The sequence below is a fragment of the Rana temporaria genome, chromosome 1, assembly GCF_905171775.1.
Source record: "Rana temporaria chromosome 1, aRanTem1.1, whole genome shotgun sequence".
In the NCBI taxonomy this organism is placed as follows: domain Eukaryota; kingdom Metazoa; phylum Chordata; class Amphibia; order Anura; family Ranidae; genus Rana; species Rana temporaria.
In genome coordinates, this window is record NC_053489.1 from 223,886,269 (window position 1) to 223,910,825 (window position 24,557).

Below are 24,557 nucleotides of genomic sequence, written 5' to 3' on the forward strand. Positions count from 1 at the left end.
AACAATTGATTCTCATTACCTGGCACTTATTCACACATTACTCTCATAGCCTGGCCAGATACTTTTATATGCTAACATTTGATACATGTGCAGCGAACTGACTCCTACCCCTCTGGCTATGTAGTCTGCCATTAAAGAGACCACAGGGATACATCTGTACACCGAGACCCTCGTGATGCGTTCTTAACCACCTATAGCTTCGGGGGTAAGCCTTCTCCCTTCTTACCACTTCATTGACGTCCCATGGGCAAAGTTGGCCAGCAGCAGCGATATTATAAAGGGATCAAACATGGAACGTTTTGTCACTAGGCCACAACTTGCGGCCTCCAGTCATACCGCAGATCCCTTTGCCACAATGGATCCATCCCTGGAATCGGAGCCTGCTAACAATTCCCAGCCATCCCCCTCCCAGGGCTCGGACCCTGGTCCCCTGCTTCCACACAAAGTCCTCACCCCAGACATCCTAGATGCCAAGCTTGATGCTAAATTGCAATTATTGCTCCGACAGATTACAAATAATGTTTCGGCTGAGGTGAACAAGCTAGCTTCAGAACTTAGAGGAGAGATTAATCAAATTGGAGAACGTACAGACACCCTTGAAAACAAATTTGATGAGATGATTAACTATGTAAAAGCCATAGAGGAGGAAAACCTCAACCTCCGCCTTTCGGTCTCCCAGCTACAACTGCAACAGGAGGACCTGGAGAACAGGGAAAGACGGCAGAACCTGCGCTTCAGGGGTATCCCGGAAACGGTGAGTGACTCTGAATTACGTGCTTACCTCCTGGGTCTTTTCAATGTTACAGCCCCCACTGTGGTGGACATAGACTGGCGCCTAGATAGGGCTCACCGTTCTCTGGGCCCTAAACCTCCGGCTGGAGCCAGGCCTAGAGATGTCATAGTGAAGTTTCATTTTTTTGAAAGCAAAGAGGCGTTGACCCTGGCAACGCGCAACAAGTCCCAACTTACATATAAGGGGGCTAAACTGCAAATCTTCAGCGACTTATCCCCCATTACCCTTGCTAAGCGTAGATCACTGCGCCCAATTACATCCCACCTTCAACACCACAAGGTTCCTTACTATTGGGGATTCCCCTTTCGCCTTGTTGTATCCAAAGATGGAGTTCAACATACCCTGCGTGAGCTGCAGGAAGGAGAAGCGTTTCTGAAAAGTCTGGGTCTGCCTCCTCTTCCGGAAGACGACTTGAATCCTCCCTTCGCTTCAGTACGTCCTCTACCCAACACTCCTAACCGCATCTGGACCCCCGTACGGGGAAGATCTAGGAAACATCTATCTACTCCACAACGTCCACGTTTCTCCAATCAACCCCCTTGAACTCTCCCTGCCCCCCCCCTTTGTCTTTTTTTTTCTGCCCTTTCTGGTTTTTTTCCCTTGTGGATCCATACCCTGGTGCTCCATGTACCCTACATTTTGGCTTCTTCGTCTTATGAGAATCTTTTTTCTGGCCAATTTTATATATATTTTTTTTTCTTTCAAGATATTGTATCCACCCTGTTCCTGGTTCGGGGTGGATCTTTTTCCCAGCCCATGGGATAAGTTCTAAGCTCTAACTTTTGTTTCTTTTTTTATATACTCATGATGTCAGTCATCCATGTACATGCGCTGTTTTTTTTTCTACCCCTTCATTAGTTATGGATCTCGGACTACTCCACGCTTTTTGGTAGCTACCAAGTTCATAAGATGTGCAGATGATCCTTCCCTGTCTCCTCACCCGGAGTCTCCTGATGGAAGTCCGTTCACGTACCTGCTTGACCCCGGGCTTTGCCCAGGGCCTCCTGAGTGTTGTTTGCAACTCAGGTTTTCAAAGTTTAGAATTTTTTCTCTTTTTTTTGGTCGTATTTTCTTTCATATTTTTTTTATTTTTATTATTTGTATTTTCTGTGTCCACATATGTAGATCAACTCTGTAGGTTGAAGTTACATGGTCTTTGTTTTATAGTCTCACTAAATTTCCTAAACAGGAAACACTTATTACTTTGCAGGTCCCGTGGTGACGTTTTTTTTAGAAATGTTTATGTGTATCGCTACGCCTTTATTATGCTCATGCCCTTTATTTTGTGCTTATATCTGTTTTCAATATATTTACGCCAGCCTGTTTATCTAGCCTACATTCATGGCTTTAAGGATTTTGTCATATAATGTGAAAGGTTTAGGTTCTGTCCACAAGCGCTGGATGGCCCTGAAGGACTTCAGGGCCTCTGGCGCAGATGTTATAATGATCCAGGAGACCCACTTCCGTAAGGGAGGTTCGTTTAAATTTGCTTCCAGATTTTTCCCCACCTCTTTCCTTGCCTCAGACTCAACGGGGAGGGCGGATGTGGCTGTCCTGGTGAAAAGATCATGCCCTATTAAGGTGAAAAGCTCGTATGCTGATCCTCACGGAAGATTCCTCATTTTGGATTGTGAGTTTCTGACTACATCGTTCACCCTGGTCAATCTCTATGCCCCCAACACTGGCCAGATAGCCTTCCTTAACAAACTTTTTGATTCCCCCCAATATCGTGCACAGCCATTTATGATTGTAGGTGGGGACTTCAATTTGGTTATGTCCCCCACTAGAGATAGACAAACTCTTCTCAATGTCTCTCCGTCCAAAAGACTCACGTCCCAGACCAACGCTTTTCGCAGGTGTGTTAGATCTCACCAACTTTTTGACTCATGGAGGATCAAACACCCACTTTCTAAACAGTTTACCTTTTACTCTCCAGCCCATAAGATGTACTCTCGTTTAGACCACTTTCTTATATCGGCCCCGACTATCCCCTATGTGGTCGAGTCGGATATTTCACCCATCACATGGTCTGATCACGCCCCCATTGTGTTGGATCTCATGCTTTCCCAGGCCCACGCTAAGACTTGTCACTGGCGACTTAATGATCATTTATTGCAATCTGAGGTTTCTCGTTCAATTTTAGCCAAGGGCTTGGGGGAATTTTTCCAGCTCAATGTGGGGTCAGTTTCTGATTTTTCTACACTGTGGGAGGCACACAAGGCCGTATTTCGTGGCATATGCATAGCTGAAAGCTCTCGACTTAAAAAAGATCGCAATGGACATCTTCAGTCCTTGACATCTGCTCTGGTTCTCGCAGAGCGGAGGCTGTTGTGCGCACCCACGGTGGCGAAATTACGTAGAGTCACCTCCCTCAGGGAGCAAATCAAGTCATTGAAAATGGGTAGGGCGGCTAGGTCCCTGCTTTGGTCAAAACAGAAATTTTACGAGTTCTCCAACAAACCACACAGAATGTTAGTCAACAAACTACATCCACGCCCATTCCATTCCTTTCCTGACTTTCTCCTCAGGCTAGATGGATCTAGGACGCACTGCCCCCGCGAGATGTCAGACACTTTTGGCAAATTCTACAGTAAATTGTACAACTGCCTGACCCCAGAGAATCAATTTACTTTTACCCAAGATAAGTTTGAGTCCTTTTTCTCTGACATTAAACTTCCAAAGTTATCTTCAGCGGACCTAGCCGGATTGAATGCGGCGATATCAGCTGAGGAACTTTTGGCTATAATTAAGGATCTTCCCCTACATAAATCCCCTGGCCCTGATGGTTTATCTTATTTCTACTATAAAACCTTTATAGATATCTTATCCCCCCATATGCAGACCCTCTACAGCTCTTTGTTTACAGGCACTCCCCCGCATTCTCACTTTTCCCACTCTTACATTTCAGTTATCCCGAAGCCTGGTAAGGACCCCTCCATTCCAGACAACTATAGACCCATAGCTCTTTTAAATTCAGATTATAAGATATTTACCAAGATTCTCGCTTCTAGATTGTCTAGGCTCATTTCCAAGCTAATACATAGGGATCAGGTGGGATTTGTCCCCGGTAGACATGCGGGGGACAACACCCGTCGTACCGTGGATCTGATTGATCTTCTGGATAGAACCTCCCGCTCGGCACTAGTTTTAAGTTTAGATGCTCAAAAGGCCTTTGATAGGTTGAGCTGGCCGTATATGTTTGCCACTCTTAAATTGTACGGTTTTAAGGGCCCTTTTCTGAAGGCTTTAGAGGCCTTGTACTCAACAGTCACGGCCCAAGTGCGGATGTCGTCCTTCCTGTCGCCTCGTTTTCCCATGACAAATGGGACTCGGCAGGGGTGCCCCCTATCTCCATTGCTTTTTATTTTATGTTTGGAGCCCCTTGCTGAGTCCATTAGATCTCATCCAGACATTCGTGGGGTGGTGATGCGACAGGGGGAATATAAACTGTCGCTTTTTGCGGACGACATCCTGCTCACTATTACCAACCCACTGATCTCTCTCCCTTCTCTACATAAATTACTATCTTCCTTTGGTGCCATTTCCGGTTATAAGGTTAACACTTCCAAAACTGAAGCGCTCCCCATACATATCCCGCCCACATTACTGTCTCAACTTAAGGGATCATATCCCTACAGGTGGTGTACTGAGTCCCTTAAATACCTGGGAATTCTCCTGACTCCCTCCTATTCATCTCTTTATTCTGTCAATTACCCCTCCTTAGTTTTAGACATTAATAAATCTTTGATGACCTGGACGAAATACCCTCTCTCCCTTCTTGGCAGGATTAACGTTCTAAAGATGTCCGTCTTACCCAGATTGCTTTACCACTTTGAAACGCTACCGGTCGCTATACCCTCTCCCCAGCTGAAAGTGCTTCGGCGTAGTTTCCTAAGGTTCATATGGGGCGGCGGGGCTCACCGCATTGCAAGCTCGGTGGTATTTGCTCCCACGTGTAGGGGTGGTTTGGGAGCTCCGGATATTGTAAAATATTATCATGCCTCGCACTTGAGAGCGGTTGTTTCCTGGTCCTCGCTACACGCTCCGAATCAATGGGCCGCTATTGAAAAGGGAGTGCTGTATCCGATCCATCCTTGCTCGTTGATTTGGGGCGCCCCTCTACCCCTAGACCCTATTCTTAAACGACAATGCACGGCTCCAATGGCTTTTACTTTAGCCATTTGGCATAAGTGTCTCAAAAGCCACTCCCTTGCCTCACCCTGTCCTCCATTGGCGAATGTTTTGTTTAATCCAGATATACCTGATAGCATCTCATTAGGTAGGATATCTCCGTGGCTCAGTGCACCACTATTTCAACTTCGAAGTCTGGTCCATCCTGTCACACGGAGATTGTATAGCTTTGATGTTTTACGTAAAAAATTCAACATACCCAATCACCTCTTTTATTTTTACCTGCAGGTTAGGCATTTTTTTCAATCCAAATCTTCTACCCTGACCCTTGATAAACCAACAGCTTTTGAGTATTTATGTGCCCAGGGCCCTCACCAATTGCACCTAATATCCTCTATCCACCGTATCCTCCATGAGTCAATTCCTCTTTCTGAAACCACACATCTCTATATGAGAAAGTGGTCACACATATTGGGTAAGCCTATCACGGTCCAATCCTGGGATAAGATTTGGTCCTCTACCTTTAAATCCTCTAAATGTGTGATCCATCGGGAAACGTCTATTAAAATTCTCATGTTTTGGTATAAAACCCCTGATATCATACACACTTATGTTCCCTCAGTTCTGCCGCATTGTTGGCGTTGTGGTAATGATATTGGCACTTTGTTTCATATTTTTTGGAACTGTTCCCGAGTTCAACCCTTTTGGCGAGAGGTGAGACAGCTGGCTCAGGAGGTGATAGAAGTGTCCCTTCCGTTTGATCCACTACACTTTCTTTTGGGCCTCCCATTCCCAGGTCTGACCAGAGGTACTAACCGCTTGGCCGCCTATATTTTATTGGCCGCCAGGAGGCTCATACCATTGTGTTGGTTGTCTGATGCCCCGCCTCCATGGCCTAGATTTCTCCACCTGGTTGCTGAAATCCGGAGGATGGAGTACTTGACAGCCTCTGTTAACGATTCCATACCACAATTTGATAAAATCTGGAAACCCTGGGATCTCTCGAGATATGGGACCCCGGTGTCGTTGCCCTCGCCCTAGTATATGTATTATGTTTGCTCTTCCAATATTTGCCTAAGAGTTGTTTGTTTTAAATGATCTTGTTAAGTCATGCAGACCACTCCTGTGTTCTGCGTCCTTGGACACTATGTATATGTTATATACTTCCATGTTCTTTCTTTGTACAATCTCGATATTGTCATTGTGTTGATCCTTTCAATACTTTGTATCTTATAATATTGTAAGGTCTTATTTGTTTTTGTTTTTTGTTTTCTATAACTCAATAAAAATACAATTTTGCAAAAAAACACTTCCCAACCAAGGTATGCATCCTCATCAGGAAATGGTTATACAGGGATTATGGCTGTAGCTGCAAACTAATCTTGGTTTGACTGGCAGCTTTGGAGGGTAGAGGAGAGATCTAAGGTCTAATAGATCCCAGATCTCTCCTTAAAAAGGACCTGCCATTGCACATGCTATCAAAAGGGATGTTGTTAAAAATAAAGGTTCAATAAAAAAATATGAAAAAAATAAGAAAAAAAACATTTAAATAAAATAAATAAAATAAAAACATTTTAAAGTGCCCATGTCCCCCCATGCTCATGCACAAATGCGAACATGCACGTAGGTCACACACATATTTGTAAACAGTGATTGCATCAGACATGTGAGCTTTTGCCATGAACGTCAGGGTGAAAAGCAAAAATTTGAGCACTAGATCTCCTCTGTAATTGTAAACTGGTAACCTGTAAAGGTTTTTAAAACACCAGAAAGCCCAAACACTCGTTTCTTACCTTGACAATTTACAGCTTCCTCTCGGCTTGTGTCAATTGCAGACCTGAAGCTTATGCCGATTTCACTACGTGAATATATAAATGTTGATATGGCTAACATGTTAACTAAAGTAAATGCTTCTGTGCAAGATCTGCAGCAGAGATTTTCTAATCAATAACATAACATGAATGATGTGTTCTCTGCCCACAATAGGATGGTGGATATAGGCAAAGAACACTAGTCAGATTTACAAAAAAATCAAGCCAAATTCGAGGACTTCCAGGACAGGTCCCACAGAAATATTATTACATTTTGTGGGGTGCTTGAATCCATCCCTAGTTCTGGATTACACAGCTTCCTGCCACAACTACTACGTGTTCTTGTACAAGAAGCTCAGAAATTTGAGTTTATTATAGATAGGGCTCATAGGCTACCCAAGCTGGATTGTCTACCTGATTTTATGCTTAGAGATAGGTTCGCCAGGATACACTATTACCATATCCAAAACCGGGCTATACAAGTTGCTAGGAAAAACCACAGGCTACCTGGGCAATTTGCAGGGGTCACATTATATGCATTTTTTTTTCAAGCTACAATTCAAAACAGAAATAAGCTAACCATGATCACCAAGGCCCTCCAGAATCATACGATTATTTATAGATGGGGGTTTCCAACCAAATTAACAGTGACTTACCAAGGAAAAACTGTTAACATTTACTCCTTGGAAGCCGGCCTCAAGTATCTTAGAGAAAGACAAATCCTGGCTCCTGCCCCTACGACGGAGAGGAGGGAACCATTCAGATTGCAAAATGACTGGATCTAGTTGCATCCATTTATATTCTAGGTGGCTCCCTTTTGTATCTTTTCTTGCAGGCTTGTGAAGTCATGTCAGTGGTTTAACAGGAACGTTTCTCTTGTATTTTGTTTTTTTCTACCCCATTGTTGTTTGCAGCTTTGGCTGCTTCTGGATGCTAGGGAAAGTTCCGGTCTCTTTTTTACAGCTTTTGGAACTTATTTTCTCTAATATCATCCATTTCAGGTATCATAACTTCACCTAATCCTGCGTTAGCTGTATTGGGACTAATAACTATTTGCTTTCCAAATCAATTCTGCAAGATAGTTATGCATATCTTAATACAATAAGAAAGCCAGGCACATGTATGTGTCAAAAGGTACCATGTGGTTGTAAGGCATTAGACTCAGGCCGCTGCTTCCAAACTCAAGAGACCAGATGAGGAAAAACATGAAAAACAACACAAGAGCGCTGTTCCAGTGGATTGATGGAAACAAGTAAAACTCTAGTGCATTTATGGAAATTTGTGCCCATTCAGCTAAAAGATCATTGCTCAAGTACTTCACTATGGTTTGCACTTTCTGTATTTATCAGTAATATCCGTTAATGGAGAGTGTAGTTGCAGTGTGGATACCAGAGGATGTACAGTTTATTTAAAGTGGTTTTGACCATTAATTAAACATTATAATGAATAGTTAATGCATTTCTGAGGGGACTGGGCAAAGCTTTCTCAACCAGATCCAAATCGCACAGCTTCAATGTGAACAACCGTCATAGAAAACAATGTATTTTCAGATTACATGCAAATCTATATCTAGCCACGCACTGAGGTCACCGCGTTAATGTGACCCCGTAAGCACGGGTATATGTTTGTTTTTTATGTAATTTTCTGCCAGCAATTTTTAAACCGTTCTAGTGTATATGTTACACTTTTTATAATAAACCCAGTTTTTCGGTACTTCACCATCTCGAGCCTCCGTTTGTTTTTCCCTCTGTGATTCCCTGTGGGATACCAAGTTTAGAGCAGATTGCTCCGAGGAGACAGCCATCCGTACGAATTGGGTGAAGACCAGCTGGAAAATTAGGAGCCTATAGCCCCTACGATCTCCAATCTCCTTATCATCGGATCAGGTGGATATACATGCCTTCTTGACCCCATCAGGGGTCCAACTTGTCTGGTAAGAGCAGGAATTCCTTGTTTAATTCAACACTTATCTGAATTGGTGGTGGACTGTATTATTTTATATATTTTTTTACCTTCTCACTGTTTGGATATATTTGAAATTAGACAATCTTTTTCTTTTTTCATTTTTCAATTTTTCTTATATTTGTTGTTTGAGCACTTGGTATCAGTCTGATCATTCAGAGGGATTACTTTGTAATTTTTTATTCACTCAATATTTACATATATATATATATATATTTTTTTTTTCATTCAGTATATTTTGTTTTTTATTCATGCACCTTTATGCACAATGGTCAGGTTGTGTTGAGTTCTCTATCGCAACCTATTCCCTTCTTGTTTTACATGCAAATCTATGCCTTTTGGATTGCACAGATTCACATCAGTGTTAGCTGTAGGGCTTGAGACAGCCATCCATCCCTTCTGGCTTTGCAAAGCTTACCACAGAAGCCGTGAGTTACAGTGCATTCAGGGCACATTCCCTTTACTCTGTTAAGACTTTTTGATACTTTGTCTCCTTGCAATTGATTCTTCCAATCTGCAATAAATGATTGTTACTTTTCAATTTTTTTTTACTTGTTCCCATCAATCCACCAGAAAAGCGCTCCTTGTGTTGATTTTCATGCATATCCTAATAGCTACCAGACTTATGATTTCTAATAAATGTGTGGACAAGGATATTTTATAAGCATATGGGCTGGTAGAACCACAGGTACCGAACAGTGATAGATACATGTCATGATTATCCCACTATATGTGAAGAATACCAGAGAGAGAAGGGAGAGTATTGTGGAACCTGAAAATATAAAAAGAAGATAAATGGAACATGATGATGTAGCTGTGATTATTGTAAAGACAAGAAAATCATATATAACAGTTATAATATTGTTAATTTCTAACTCCTCATTTAGACCCCCAGGAGACAAGGCATAAATACAGTAGGTCTCTCTCTGGTACAACTTGCGAAATTGCCATGGGACGATGCCTGGATACAGCCTCAAGGACCCAGCCCCCCAGGCCATCAGTCGACATATTGTGGTGTTCCAGAAAGTGTCTAGGTGCATTGTTCTTAGGCCCCATGTACACTGGACACTGCTAATTGTACGTTCAGAGGCACGCTTTTTTCAACTGCCCTGAACTCATTCAATGTTATCCTATGTGACCATGTACACAGTCTCATTTATTGACGTTTTTAGACAGTTGCGTTTAACAGCGTTTCTTTGAAAGCAAAAAAATGGGTTCAGACACAGAAGATTTCCACGTTTCAGATGCCAAACGTGACTAAATGCGGCTAAATGCCATAACCCACGTTTAGCAGCATTTCATTTATAGGCGTTTTTGGCCATTCTAAAAAAAAAAAACACTGCATGTAAATGCAGCAACACGTATGTTTTAAATGTGGGTTACTATCTGTCAAGTTTAATAATTTAGGAGCAGTTGTAAAAGCATCTTGTGTACATGGAGCCTTATCCTTTCCCTATGTGATGAACTGGCAGTGCTCGTCAAACCACTTATGTAACTTGGACTCTTGGATTGGGATGCAACTTGAACCCATAGATCCTGGAGAGATGGTCAGAATGAAATTTGGATGATTATTGATCATGTGATTGCCAATCATAATGATCACATTTAAGGTTTCTTATTTTGTTTTAGTACACTTTCTCTCAGCCTGCGGTGGAGAATATTCTCTTTTTCCCTTTTCAGAGAAAATTATCATGATGAGCAATCATGACGAGAACAACTAGAGAGGGATCTCTAGTAGGGACACAGGCAGCAATTAAAACCTTTCAGGGGTTTTGTCCATCCATACCCTATAGCAGTGATGGTAAACCTTAGCACCTCAGGTGTTTTGGAACTACATTTCCCATGATGCTCATGCACTCTGTAGTGTAGTTGAGCATCATAGAAAAAGTAGTTACAAAACATCTAGGGTGCCATTGTTTGCCATTACTACCCTATAGCAAAAGATGTGGCTTTATATAAACATTAAGGCTTATTAAGTTACCACTGAGTTGCCAAATGGTAAAATTGCTTAAAAATATTTCCCACTTTTTAACAAAATGTGGAAATCCTATTCATATGCTTGACACTGCTGGTTAACAGTAGCCTGGCACATTTTCTATTAAAAAAATAAATGATGTCTAGATTTACTGAGTATGAGCAATGGCATCTTCAACACTACCAGGCGGCACACGTAAAATTACTGATTAACAGGGGTTCCCAGCAGGGAAAACTATGGTTGAAGGGATACACAAAAACAGATTTTTCAGTTTCTGCCTATAAATGAATTTCTCTATGAAAAACTGATCTATGACTACAGATTATAAATTTAGGACTGTTGTGGGCGGACTTTAAAGGTACCAAAAGGAATTCACCATAAATTGAAAAAATATAAATGTTAATACATATTTATAAAAAATAACAAAAATTCATATTAAAAACATACAGATTTGACTCTCCATAGGAGTCATACAATTTAAAGCAATTCCCTAATGATATATATATAGGACAATAAATGTCTACGTTTCGCTTGTCGATTCCTCAGGACTTATTGTCACATATCAAATAAGAGGGAATCTGTATAGAAAGAAAAATAATAATAAAATGCATGTAAAGACAGTGGGCATACATATGTGTCAGAAACAAAGGTCATATGACCTTTGATGGAAAAATATGTATACATAGGAAACCACCTACTGAAATTGGAGGAAACCTTTCAAATGCGCTGCATGCCTCATGGCTTTCCCTTCCAGGACGGCATATGAAAACTATTGGATTTCTCCAGAAAAAATAAACCAAGAAAAATGTATATTAAAAATTATTTGTTTATTTTTTCTGGAGCAATCCAATAGTTTACATATGATGTCCTGGAAGGGGCAGCCATGAGGCATGCCGCGCATTTGAAGGTTTCCACCAATTTCAGTAGGTGGTTTCCTATGTATACATATTTTTCCATCAAATATGACCTTTGTTTCTGACACATATGTATGCCCACTGTCTTTACATGCATTTGATTATTATTTGTCTTTCTATACAGATTCCCTCTTCTTTGATATGTGACAATAAGTCCTGAGGAAGCGACAAGGGAAACTTAGACATTTATTGTCCTGTATATATCATTAGGGAATTGCTTTATATTGTATGACTCCTATGGAGAGTCAAATCTGTATGTTTTTAATATGAATTTTTGTTATTTTTTATAAATATGTATTAAAATGTATATATTTTTTAATTTATGATGAATTCCTTTTGGTACATTTAAAGTCCTCCCACAACAGTCCTAAATTTATAATCTACAGTTTATTTGGATGTGGTACCCCCTTGGCCCTCTCTTTTTCTTATATATGATCTATGACTACATTTAAAAGCTCTCCCCAACATCCTTTCTTCACATATAAAACAATATCTAGGTAATTTTTTTAAAAGATCCTAACATGCGGTAATGTTCACTGTAATCTGCTGTCCCACAGTACTTTCCTTTACTGGTGCAGATAGTGATGACCAGTCCAGTAAAGCCACTCTGCATGCTGGTCCCCGACCGGTTGTGTTTCCACCCATCTTGTTGATGTTATCACACTTACACTGTAATTAGTGCAGTGCCAGTGCCCATATCATCAAACTATAATGTGTATTCTGTTAGAAATATGTATGCACATTTCAGTCCTGGAAAATCTTAGAACTAGGACTCTGGACGTTATAATCTTTATTTATGTTTTAATATTTTTATTGAATTCAAGTTTAAGGGGTACAAACACAGTAGTGAAGGTTCATAGGTTACATTGGATGAACATATAAGTATTCAAGGTTATATGCAAGAAAGCGAGGAACAATAACACTCAAACAAGAGCAGTGTCCCTTATAATATAGGCTATGAAGGTGAAGGGAGACATTAGCCAGATCAGACTGTTCATTTGCAAGAATAAGGTGAGCTGACCTAGAGGCATGTCCACCTTTGAAGTGCCATATTGCATACTTCGGGATAGTTGTACTCTAAACTTATATTTCAATGTGTTGAAACTACTATCATACTATCAGGCCTTGTATAAATGCTGGTATGTAGGGACTGGGGGAGGGTAGAGGGAAATACAACTGGGGAGGGAGGAGGGTGAAGAGTCTGCACTGTGCATGGGTTAATATAGATCAGTTTATATTAAATTTATACCATACCGCCCATGGGTCCCATGCCTGGAACAATTTAAGGTGGGTATATCTATCCGCCACTAGTGTGGTCTCAAATATGTAGTGGTCTTGGACCTGTTTTATTAAATTTAAGGCTTGTGGTGGTGAAGTATTTTTCCAGCGTTTGGTTATATTCTGTCTTTCTGCAAGTAGGATGTGTGTTACTACTTTGTGAAACTTGTATGGGACGTGTTCAATGTTTAGGTTTAGAAGTGCTAGGTTAGTTGAAGGAGGTAAGGTAATATTTGTAATCTGTGCAATCAAGGAATGTACTTCTGCCCAGTATGAGGTTAGAATTGGACAGTTCCGGGGACGTGGCTTGGTGCGCAACGAAGATGGCAGCTTGCTAGAAGAGCTCCGGAGGATTCAAAGCCAGAAGCCTGTTTTTCGGCACAACTCACCCCTGATAATGAGTCAGCTGAACTACCGAACACCCCACACCAGATCCAGACGAGCATCGGCAGCTTACAAGGGATGGAACATATCGGAAATCTTTAAAAATCAGTTGCTCTCTAGGTCCGGAGGGTCTGGAACTAAAATGGCGCTGACTCATGCATCAGAGGACTTCAGTGAAAACTCGCAATCAGCTCCAGAGGATAACGGTAGGGGACATCCACACTCCAACCCCCCCCTGACATACGCTGACATGGCCATAATAGCGGCAGACATTACATCCTCCTTCTCAGTGGCCATCACTGATCATAAATCCAGCTTGTTGGTATTGAATGACAGTATGGCCACAGCTGAAACAGCTGGGAAATAAAGGGAGAAAGCCATTAATAGACTTGACAAAGTAACAGCCTCTCACTCCAACCATTTTATTAAAATGAATAGACACTTGGAAGATCTCCATAACAGAGGGAGAAGGAACAATATTAGGGTTGGGGGATCCGAGACAGTGGACACTCACTGATCAAATTGCCCCAACCCTGCAGAGGGTGTTCAATAGCCTACTGGAGAGGGCTGAGGACACTGAAATTGAGTTTGTCAGGACACACAGGGCCCTGAGAGCACACGGTCCAGACGCCATGCCTCCACGTGATGTCATCTTCTGCCTACAGAGCTTTGCACTGAAGGAGGAAATTATGCAGAAAGCCTGCAGGAATGACCAAATCATATTTAACGGAGAAACCATAATGCTCCTTCACGATCTGTCTCAAATCATACTAAGAAATCACAGGACCCTGCGCCCCCTTCTTGACAAGCTCTGAGAAAAGGACCTGCGCTATACATGGCTTTGCTCGTAACCCACAATGGCAGGCAACACTCCCTACGAACTCCCGAGAATCTGACTGAGTTCTGTAATGCCTTACATCTAGGCCATGTTGAACTCCTGGAATGGTACCAGGAATTCCGCCTCCCACCCCTGGAAAAGTTGTTCTTGCCTACCCTTTAATTCGCCTAAAAAGCGGCAATCAAAAAAATGAAACAAAGCCAACAAGGAGGCTCGGTGACCGGCACACCAAACAACAACAGAGCACACTCCTCCAAGGCCCCAGATGATGTCTATTTAACTAGTTGCAGCTGAGAATTACAGATACAGATTTTTGACTATATTGCTCAGTGTAGCCAGTCAATGTATTCATGCACTTTTTCATATGTCCGGGTAATCCCCCTCCTTTGACTAACAGCCCTCATCGGATTCGGTTCTGCACCACCACACGCTGGTCTCTGCATTGTGGCCCCTCTCTGGCATTAACGGTTGCGATTCAGTTAACCAACCTATAGAAACTCCCAACTTCATATATTGGGCTCTACAACCTCCCTCAAAGTGGCAGACTATATTCCACATATCCCTAACACAGCAGCTTCAAGATGTAACTCATACATGTTACAGCGGACGCAGGGCAATGTTTTCTGCTATGATAGGTTAACTTAACCCACACCTATGCCTGAGTCACCCATGCAAGTTCCCATTTCATACTGTGGATCTAAAATACCTAATGCACAGTAGAGGTTATCAATGCACTGTGTAAATGAGTATGAGAGGGCTTTGTCCACAATATGAGAAACCAACCCTCAGGCTGGTTGATCAGAAGGTTATAACTGTTGATCCATAAATGTATGCCTTATCTCCTGTACTTGGAGGAGATAGGTAGTTAGAGACCGCAGCACAGAATTTTGTTTGCCTTTTTTTGCTGAAGGCATGCACCTCAGGTCCCACAGGGGAGATAGAGTAGTCAGGTGCCAAAAAAAAGCGGTTTGTGGCCCTGGGGAGTTAGTAAAGGTCTCCGCTGCCCTCGGAGCTCCGACACCTAGCTTCCTGCCAGTTTTGTGCCGCATGTGCGCCCCATGTATGCCTTATCTCATTACACCTCTGTGTGTAATACAGCGGATTTACCAAGAGAGGGCTCCATTTAGTTAACGGTACCCCTCAAATGTTTTTGTTAGACATACCGTTAGTTTTTTTATAAGGTTTGTTTCCTGACATATACTGTAAGTCATAACTTTTATCGTTTTACTGGCCTTAATATCAATGCCACATGCTGTCTACCTCCTTACAAATCTCTTACATAAGATTGTAGTTTTAAACAGACTGTCCTCCCCTCAACCTTATCCCCCTTTGTTCTGTAGCTAAGTTATACTAGGCACTAATGTGCAGAATTACCATGTATGACTATTTTATTAGCTGTTAAATATGGCTGTGGTCCCACTTCATATACATTGTTTATCACTTTCACCAGAACGGCGGTCAGCTTTAGTTGCCACCTCTGACCGTTGTCTCCCCTCGTCCCACAGAGTGTATCTTGCGGAGGCCATTGGTCACCTCAAGATAAACTATCAGTATGATCGCCTGTAGTGTAACTATTTCAAAGGTGTGAAACGAATAACTTTGTTTTTTCTTATACCTTGTACCCTTTCTATTTATTTGTTCTTCCTACACTAGTAGCTGTGTGCATTTAACTGGTAGTCAGAAAGCATTGTTTAAACTGTCTATTAAGATCTTTTTTTCTTAGTACTGTTTACAGACCTCATCTCTCTGAATTTGCACCATGGCGTACTCCTCTCTAGGTCACAATCCTACAGTGATATCCCACAACGTCCAGGGATCGAATATCCCGGAGAAGAGATCAACCCTTCTACAGGAACTTAAAGGTAGGCTCCATTTTTCCTTCCTCCAGGAAACACATTTTAAATCTCACAAGGTACCCAGACTCGCCGATTCATTTTTCAGTGAGGTCCATCATGCAACCAATGACCACGCAAAATTGAAGGGGGTATCAATACTAGTCAGTAAGGAGGCTCCTTTCGAACTTACTGACAAAATGACAGACCCAGGTGGGAGGTTTCTCATACTCAAAGGGAAATACAATGGTAACCCCATTACACTAGTCAACGTTTACTTTCCCAACAAGTCCCACCTGGCTTTTTGTAGACAACTGATACAGGAACTGGAAGGCTTTAGCTCAGGATGCATAAACCTAGGAGGAGATTTTAATCTCCCTCTAAATCCACTGACCGACACATCTACAGGAAAATCGCATATAACCTATAAGATCCTAAAAAATCTTAAAAAGTTATTGAATTCCTTGCACCTTCGGGTGGAAGAAAACCACCTGGCCTTCAGAAAAAACTTAAGACCCATCTATTCTGAAGCGTGGCTGGATGACGACATTGGATACAGCAATTTAATTTGCATTTGTAGCTCTATACAAGTTACTTGCTCCCCTCATGGATTCATGGTGATTCATTCATCCAGAGGATCGGGACTTTACATTTTATTCTGCCCCCTCACGCTAAGTACTCTAGGATTGACTACCTATTCATCTCACGTAGAGACCTACATCTTGTCTCTGGAGCAGAAATAGGGATTCAGTCTTTATCCGACCACGCACCTATCTCACACCTATCTCACTTATGGGAGCACAACGCAAGAGGGAAAGAGAAAAATAAATAATCAAACTGACAGATAAAATATCTAAACTTAAGACGCTACACAAACATTCACTGATGGCACAAGCAGCCACAGAACTGCTAGAAACAAGGAAAATACATCAGCAAACATTAGATACTAGAACAAAACAACTACTATTCTTCAGGAAAAAAAATACGAATACGGAGATAAAACAGGCACACAAAGTAAATTTACAAATTTCGACGTGGGAACGACGGCCATACTTAACATTGGTTGCCCCTCATATAGCAGGGGCAACTTTACGCCAGAAAAATCTAACGTAAACGTCGTAAATTCACTGCGTCGGCCGCGCGTACGTTCGGGAAATCGCGTATCTAGCTAATTTGCATACTTGAGGGGGAAAACGACGGAGGCGACACCTAGCGGACAAAAAAAAAATTGCATTTAAGATCCGACAGCGTCGGATCTAATGGATATCTATGCGTAACTGATTCTCAGAATCAGTCGCATAGATACGATGGCCCAGATTAGGACTTACGACGGCGTACATGGCGTTGCGCCGTCGTAAGCCCTTTGAGAATCTGGGCCCTGATGTCTTGGATTTCCGCATTATACAAAAAGCCAACGGCAAAACTACGTATTAACGGATCCCTGTTAGACACCTTGCATATCTCCAATGGCACCAGACAGGGGTGCCCCCTTTTGCCGCTTCTTATTATACTCTCAATTGAACCATTCATTAGGAGACTGATGATGAAACCAGATGTAAGGGGATTCCAAGTAGCAGATAAAGAATACAAGATAGCTGCATACGGGGACAACTTGTTATTTTTCCTAAGAAAACCGCACACGTCCCTTCCGAACCTGATACAGGAGTTCTCTAAACATAAGTACATCTCAAATTTAAAAATCAACTACACCAAGTCCAAAGCGATGAACATAAGCGTCCCGGTACACACCCTAAAAATTGTACAGAATAATTGGGCCTTTAACCACTTCAATACTGGGCACTTTCACCCCCTTTCTGCCCAAGCCATTTTTCAGCTTTCATCGCTTTCACAATTTGAATGACAATTGCGCGGTCATGCAACACTTTACCCAAATGAAATTTTAATAATTTTTTCTCCACAAATAGAGCTTTCTTTTGGTGGTATTTGATCACCTCTGCGGTTTTTATTTTTTTCGCTATAAACAAAAAAATAGCCACAATTTTGATAAAAAAGCAATATGTTTTACTTTTTGCTATAATAAATATCCCCAAAAATATATAAAAAAACTATACGTATTCTTCGACATATTTTGGGTAAAAAAAAATCACAATAAGCGTATATTAAATGGTTTGCGCAAAAGTTATAGTGGCTACAAAATAGGGGATAGATTTATGGCATTTTAATTTTTTTTACTAGTAATGGCGGTGATCAGTGATTTTTATCATGACTGCGATATTGCTGCGGACACATCGGACACTTTTGACACTATTTTGGGACCATTCACATTTATACAGCGAACAGTGCTATAAATATGCACTGATTACTGTGTAAATGTGACTGGCAGGGAAGGGGTTAACACTAGGGGCGATCAAGGGGTTAAATGTGAATCCTCGTGAGTGATTCTAACTGTAGGGGGAGGGGACTGACTGGGGGAGGTGACCAATCTGTGTCCTTATGTACAAGGGACACAGCATCGGTCTCCTCTTCCTGACAGGATGTGGATCTCTGTGTTTACACACAGAGATCCACGGTTCTGCTCAGTTACTGGCCATCGTGGCCGCCGGGCACGCGCATCGGGTTCCCAGTAACGCTCCCCCTAATGGCTCAGCAAGGCGAGGATGTCACATGACGTCCTCCCAGAACGAGAGGATTATCAATTGACGTCAGCCGGTAGTAAAGCGGTTAAAGAACGGCACTCAAGTATCTGGAGATTTGGCTGACCCCTACAATACTTCAGGTCTATGAGAAAATGTTCCCGCCACTTCTTAAAGCATTAAAGATGGATCTGTTATCCTGGCATCCAAAAAACTTTTTATGGTTCTGTAGGGCGGCCATCTGTAAAATGTCCATTCTTCCTAGAATAATCTATCTATTTAGAACCTTACCAATAAAGATCCCTGCAAGCTTTTTCAAAAGCCTGCAATCGATCCAGCTGAAATTTGTGTGGGCCCAAAAAAAACGTCCACAAATTAAATATTCTCTACTGACAAGACCTAAAGACAAAGGAGGGATGGGCCTGCCCGATTATCATGCATCCCATGTCAACAGAATCATAGATTGGCATTGCCATGCTGATCACACGGACTGGGTATCCCTGGAGGGGGAATAAAGCCCTATACCCTTGAAATTTTCTCCTTGGATACCGGGATCCAAATATCTGCCAATCTTATAACACCCCCTGATAAATACCATATTGTCAATTTTCCACCAACTAACTAAAAATTCAGAAATGTTCACATCATTAAGCCCGCTCAACCCACTACATTACAACCCAGATATCCCCCCAGGAGAAGTAAATCATTTATTGAGGGTCTCCGACCCAAACGCCCCATTCTCATGAATCATTGGGCCAGATTCAGGTACAAATGCGGCGGCGTAACGTATCGTCTTTACGTTACACCGCCGCAAGTTTTCATTTAGCGCAAGTGCCTGATTCACCAAGCACTTGTGTGTAAACTTTCGGCGGCGTAGCGTAAAGCCGTCCGGCGCAAGCCCGCCTAATTCAAATGGGGCGTGTACCATTTAGATTAGGTGCGTTCCCGCACCGAACGTTCTGCGCATTCTCCGTTTGGAAATTTCCCGCCGTGCTTTGCGCGAAATTACGGCGCCCCGACGTGTTTGTGAATGGCGACATGCATAACGTACTTACGCTAAAAAAAAAAAAAATGTATTTGACGCGGGAACGACGGCCATACTTCAACATGGCTGGTGTAAATTTAAGCCATGAAAAAGCAGGCTTAACTTTGCGACGGGAAAAAACAACTTACGACGACGTAACGCACGCGAGTACCTTCGTGGATCGCCGTAGAAGCTAATTTGCATACCCGACGCTGGAAAACGACACGAACTCCACCCATCGGCGGCCGAAGTATTGCAGCCTAAGATCCGAAGGCGTACGAAGCCGTAAGCCTGTCGGATCTTAGCCAAATGCCGTCGTATCTTGTTTGTGAATCACAAATTAAGATACGACGCGGCAAATTTGAAAATACGCCGGAGTATCAGTAGATACTCCGGCGCATTTCTTCTGTGAATCCGGCCCATTGCTTTTAAAATACAGATAATGGACTTTCATACACTCAAATTAGACAACAGCCTGACACACCTGCCATTATGGACTTACTTACAGATTTGCAGTTACGTCAACAATACCCATCATAAAGGGCATTTCACTAGACAACTAACGGAACTTGAATCAGTGTGCCTGGAGGGAAAACATATACAAACAGCCACCTCTCTATCGTACGCCTGGTTGCAGAGTTTGGAAAAACTTCTTATGCTGCGTACACACGATAGGTTAGTCTGATGAAAACGGTCCATCGGTCCACTGATCGTGTGTGGGCCCCATCGGTTATTTATCCATAGGTTTTAAAATTATCTGATGGATAAAAACCTATAGAAAAAAACGATCGTCTGTGGGTACGTCCATCGGTTAAAAATCCATGCATGCTCAGAATCAAGTCGACGCATGCTTGGAAGCATTGAACTTCATTTTTTTCAGCACGTCATTATGTTTTACGTCACCGCGTTCTGACACGATCGTTTTTTAAACTGATGATGTGTAGGCATGATTGATCATCAGTCAGCTTCATCGGATAACTGATGGAAAAATCCATCAGACCGTTTTCATCAGACTAACCTTTCGTGTGTACAGGGCATTACAGATAGATTCAGAGAAAATTGGTCAAAAGATCTCGGTGTGGTACTGACTGATAGACAATGGCAGAAAGCATGTGTACAGTACTGGCACACAAATGCTCACTAAGCACTAGAACGCAGGAAAGGCTTACAAATTGATCACAGTGGTATGCCACCCCTGCCAAGTTACACAAATGGTACCCTCAATCCTCAGAACTTTGCTGGCGCTGCCAGAAGGCCAAAAGCACCCTCTTACACATCTGGTGGCAATGCCCCATGATATCTCAATTTTGGAAGGAAGTGAAGGCAATCATTCGTCACATAACGGAAACCAAATTGAAACTGGACGTGGCATGTTGTCTACTCGATGTCAACACTTTTCCATTTCAAAAGTACAAGAACTCACTATCAACAAGAACTCACAAGTACAATAACTCACTTACTAAATGCAGCCAAGTCTCTTGTGTTGCCGTTTTGGAAATCTACTAGCACCCCGTCAATCAAAGATTGGCTATTTAGAGTTAAAGATATTTGTGACATGGAAGAGACAATAGCACAGTCCAACGATTCGATCAAACATTATAACAAAGCATGGTCTCCATGATTTGCCTTCAGGTATTCGCAAGAAATATGAGGACTTGAGGCCGACCACGTCTACTTGAACTTTACGTCAGCTCTCATAAGTAAATATCTCACCCGGCCATATCCCTTTCTGGTTAACTACCACTACACCGAGAGCTAGGAACCGACTAATGATTGATCATTATGACCTAGATACCAGAGGACACAGCCTCTACCTCTTTCTATAATTTCTTCAACGCATTAAGACAAATGGACGTTAAGTATTTCCTGAAAACAATCAATGTACAAAGGTTTTATAGACATAAAATGAATTGACATATCTGAATACAACTACTATCTATCTATTTCCTTCCCCACCCCACTCCTTCACCTCCTTCTCTCCCTCCCTCGCCCCCCCTTCCCTCCCCTTAACAACTATTCTAATTTTCCCTTCTGCCTTTTACTATTACTCTAAATTCCTCTTTAACTACTCAAATTTCTTTCTTTTGTTTTTTTATATTATGGAAATGTTTAAACATTTATTAATTTGAGTATACATGGCCAACTAACAGATAACAAGATATCACTGACAACATGTCTCATGTACTCTTCCATAGATTGGAACTGCTTGTTTATACTTGAATCTATGTACACAGTGGGTTTGATTTACTAAAGGCAAATAGACTGTGCACTTTGCAAAGTGCAGTTGCTCCAGAGTTTAGTAAATGAGCAGAAGCACTGCTGACTTCCATCATCCAATCATGTGCAAGCAAAAATGCTGTTTTTTTTTATTTTCCTTGAACGTGATTGGGTACTCTTGCAAGATGAAGCTTTACCTCATTTACTTTATCTCTGGAGGGACTGCACTTGCAAAGTGACAATCTATTTGACTTTAATAAATCAAGCCCAATGTATACTTATATGTTTACTGTTTATAGTTAATAAACTTTAAAATGGAAAAATATAAAAAAGAATTGGACAGTTCCATAGCACATGGAGTAATGATCCTGTGTCTCCTCATTTTCACCAGCATGCCAGGGAGGCGTTATGGTCGTAGGTGGCAATTTTAAGAGGCGTTAGATATCTGCGTTGTGTTATGCTTTGGGTGAGCTAGGTGAGAGGTACAGGTACAGGTAGTAGCTTTGTAGTAGCTTTGTACATAGAGTGTAGTGCTCTTTCCCAGTTATGGGAAGTGTAATTTTGTTGTAGATCACGTTCCCACAGGTGGAGTATCTTAGAGTGTTGGAAGAGTGATTTATCGTGTATCGTATTGTAAAATGCAAAGATGCCTTTTGTGTGTTTATCCCTAGGTGAATAAAAAGCGAGGGCTCGTACTGTGATAGGGGCCAGGAGGTGGGGGTTATGGTGTATACAGTGGGCAATTTGAACGTATTGGTAGTATAACGTGTTAGATAAGTTTAGGTCAGATTGTTGCTGGTTGAATGATTTTGTGCGGTTGTTAAGGACAAGATCGTTCAGTTGGGTATCTTTGTGTTGAGGTTTAGGCCTGGGATTAAGTATGGAGGTTGTTAACTTTGTGGAAACTCTAGGTGTATCTAGCCAGGGCATGGAGATACACCTTTTGCCATGTCCTGACTGATGCTAAAATAGTAGGGGAGAGGTGTTTAGATTTTGAATGCAGGCTATATAGCCATAATTTCAGATTTCTGCCAGGTATGAGGCAGCGTTCCAGATCTCCCCATAGGGAGTGGGCCTCTGTGAGAAACCACTCTTTGAGTTGGGCAAGCACAGTGGAGTGGTAGTAGTTTGCGATGTCAACTAGGCCTGATCCACCGACTGACCTATGCCTGGTAATATTAATCAGACACCTAGTGGCGTCAGAGGACTGATGGCCCCTGACAAATCCTACCTGATCTCTGTCTATGAGCGAAGGAATGATAGTCATCAACCTAGAAGCAATAAGTTTAGCATACAGTTTTATGTCTGCATTAAGCAGAGAAATTGGTCTGAAGTTCTGCGGCGTTGTTGGCTCTTTCCCGGGTTTACGAAGGGCCACTACAAAAGCCCGGCCAAATGTATTAGCCCTCCATAACTTTGTGGGTTTGGGTGAGTTAATTGAGTCAATTGGAAGTAATCAATCCTAGAATAAGAGTTATGTGCTGTGGAATGGAAAGTGAAGTCTTTCTCAGTAGTGTGATGGCATCTCCACACATCATATAATAAATTTTCTAGAATAAAGTGTTGCATCGAGGAGGTGTGTATCAGATTCCTATTTGTGGTGTCAAGGTGGTAGTCTGAAGCGATGTTGAGGTCTCCGTATAGAATTAGAGAGCCCTTTTGGGCTTTATGTGCTTTCCTCAGTAGTTTATTTAGGAATGAAGGGCCAAATTCTCAAAAGAGATACGCAGACTTAACTGCTGTTCAGCCTGCGTATCTCTGTGCCTAACTTTGGAAACGATTCTCAAAAGGCTTTTTCCAAAGTTAGGCAGAAAATCTGACATGTGTAAAACACTTACACGGTCAGATTTTAGGATGCAGTACCGCATCCGCCACTGGGGGCATTTCTCATTGAAATCCAGCTTTGCGTATGCAAATGAGGACTTAAGTAGATTTTCAAAGCATTTCAGCACTTTGATTTCTGCCTAAGTTCCGAATTTGCCGGCGCAAAATTAGGGCTGGTTTTACAATGTGGAAAGTTAGCCAAACCTTGTAAAGGCCCATTCCAGCGACGGCATTTGGTATACATTCCTGAGGGAGAACTCCACGGCAATTTTGAAATTCAAAACCGGCATGGGTTCCCCCCCAGGAGCATACCAGGCCCTTAGGTCTGGTATGGGTTGTAAGGAGACCCCCCCACGCCGAAAAATTGACGTAGGGGGTCCCCCTACAATCCATACCAGACCCGTATCCAAAGCACGCTACCCGGCCGGCCAGGAAGGGAGTGGGGACGAGCGAGCGCCCCCCCCCTCCTGAGCCATGCCAGGCCGCATGCCCTCAACATGGGGGGGTTGGGTGCTCTGGGGCAGGGGGGCGCACTGCGGGCCCCCCCACCCCAGAGCACCCTGTCCCCATGTTGATGAGGACAGGACCTCTTCCCGACAACCCTTGCCATTGGTTGTCGGGGTCTGCGGGCGGGGACTTATCGGAATCTGGGAGTCCCCTTTAATAAGGGGGCCCCCAGATACCGGCCCCCCACCCTAAGTGAATGGATATGGGGTACATCGTACCCCTATCCATTCACCTGTAGGCAAAAAGTAAAAGTTAATAAACACACAACACAAGGCTTTTTAAAATATTTTATTATTCTGCTCCGGAGGCCCCCCCTGTCTTCGTTATTAGCTCAATTACCAGGGGGGGCTTCTTCTTCCGCTCTCCGGGGGTCTTCTCCGCTCTCCGGGGGTCTTCTCCGCTCTCCGGGGGGGCTTCTCCGGACTCCGGGGGGCTTCTTCCATCTTCTCCCCTCTTCCGCTCTTGACTCGGCG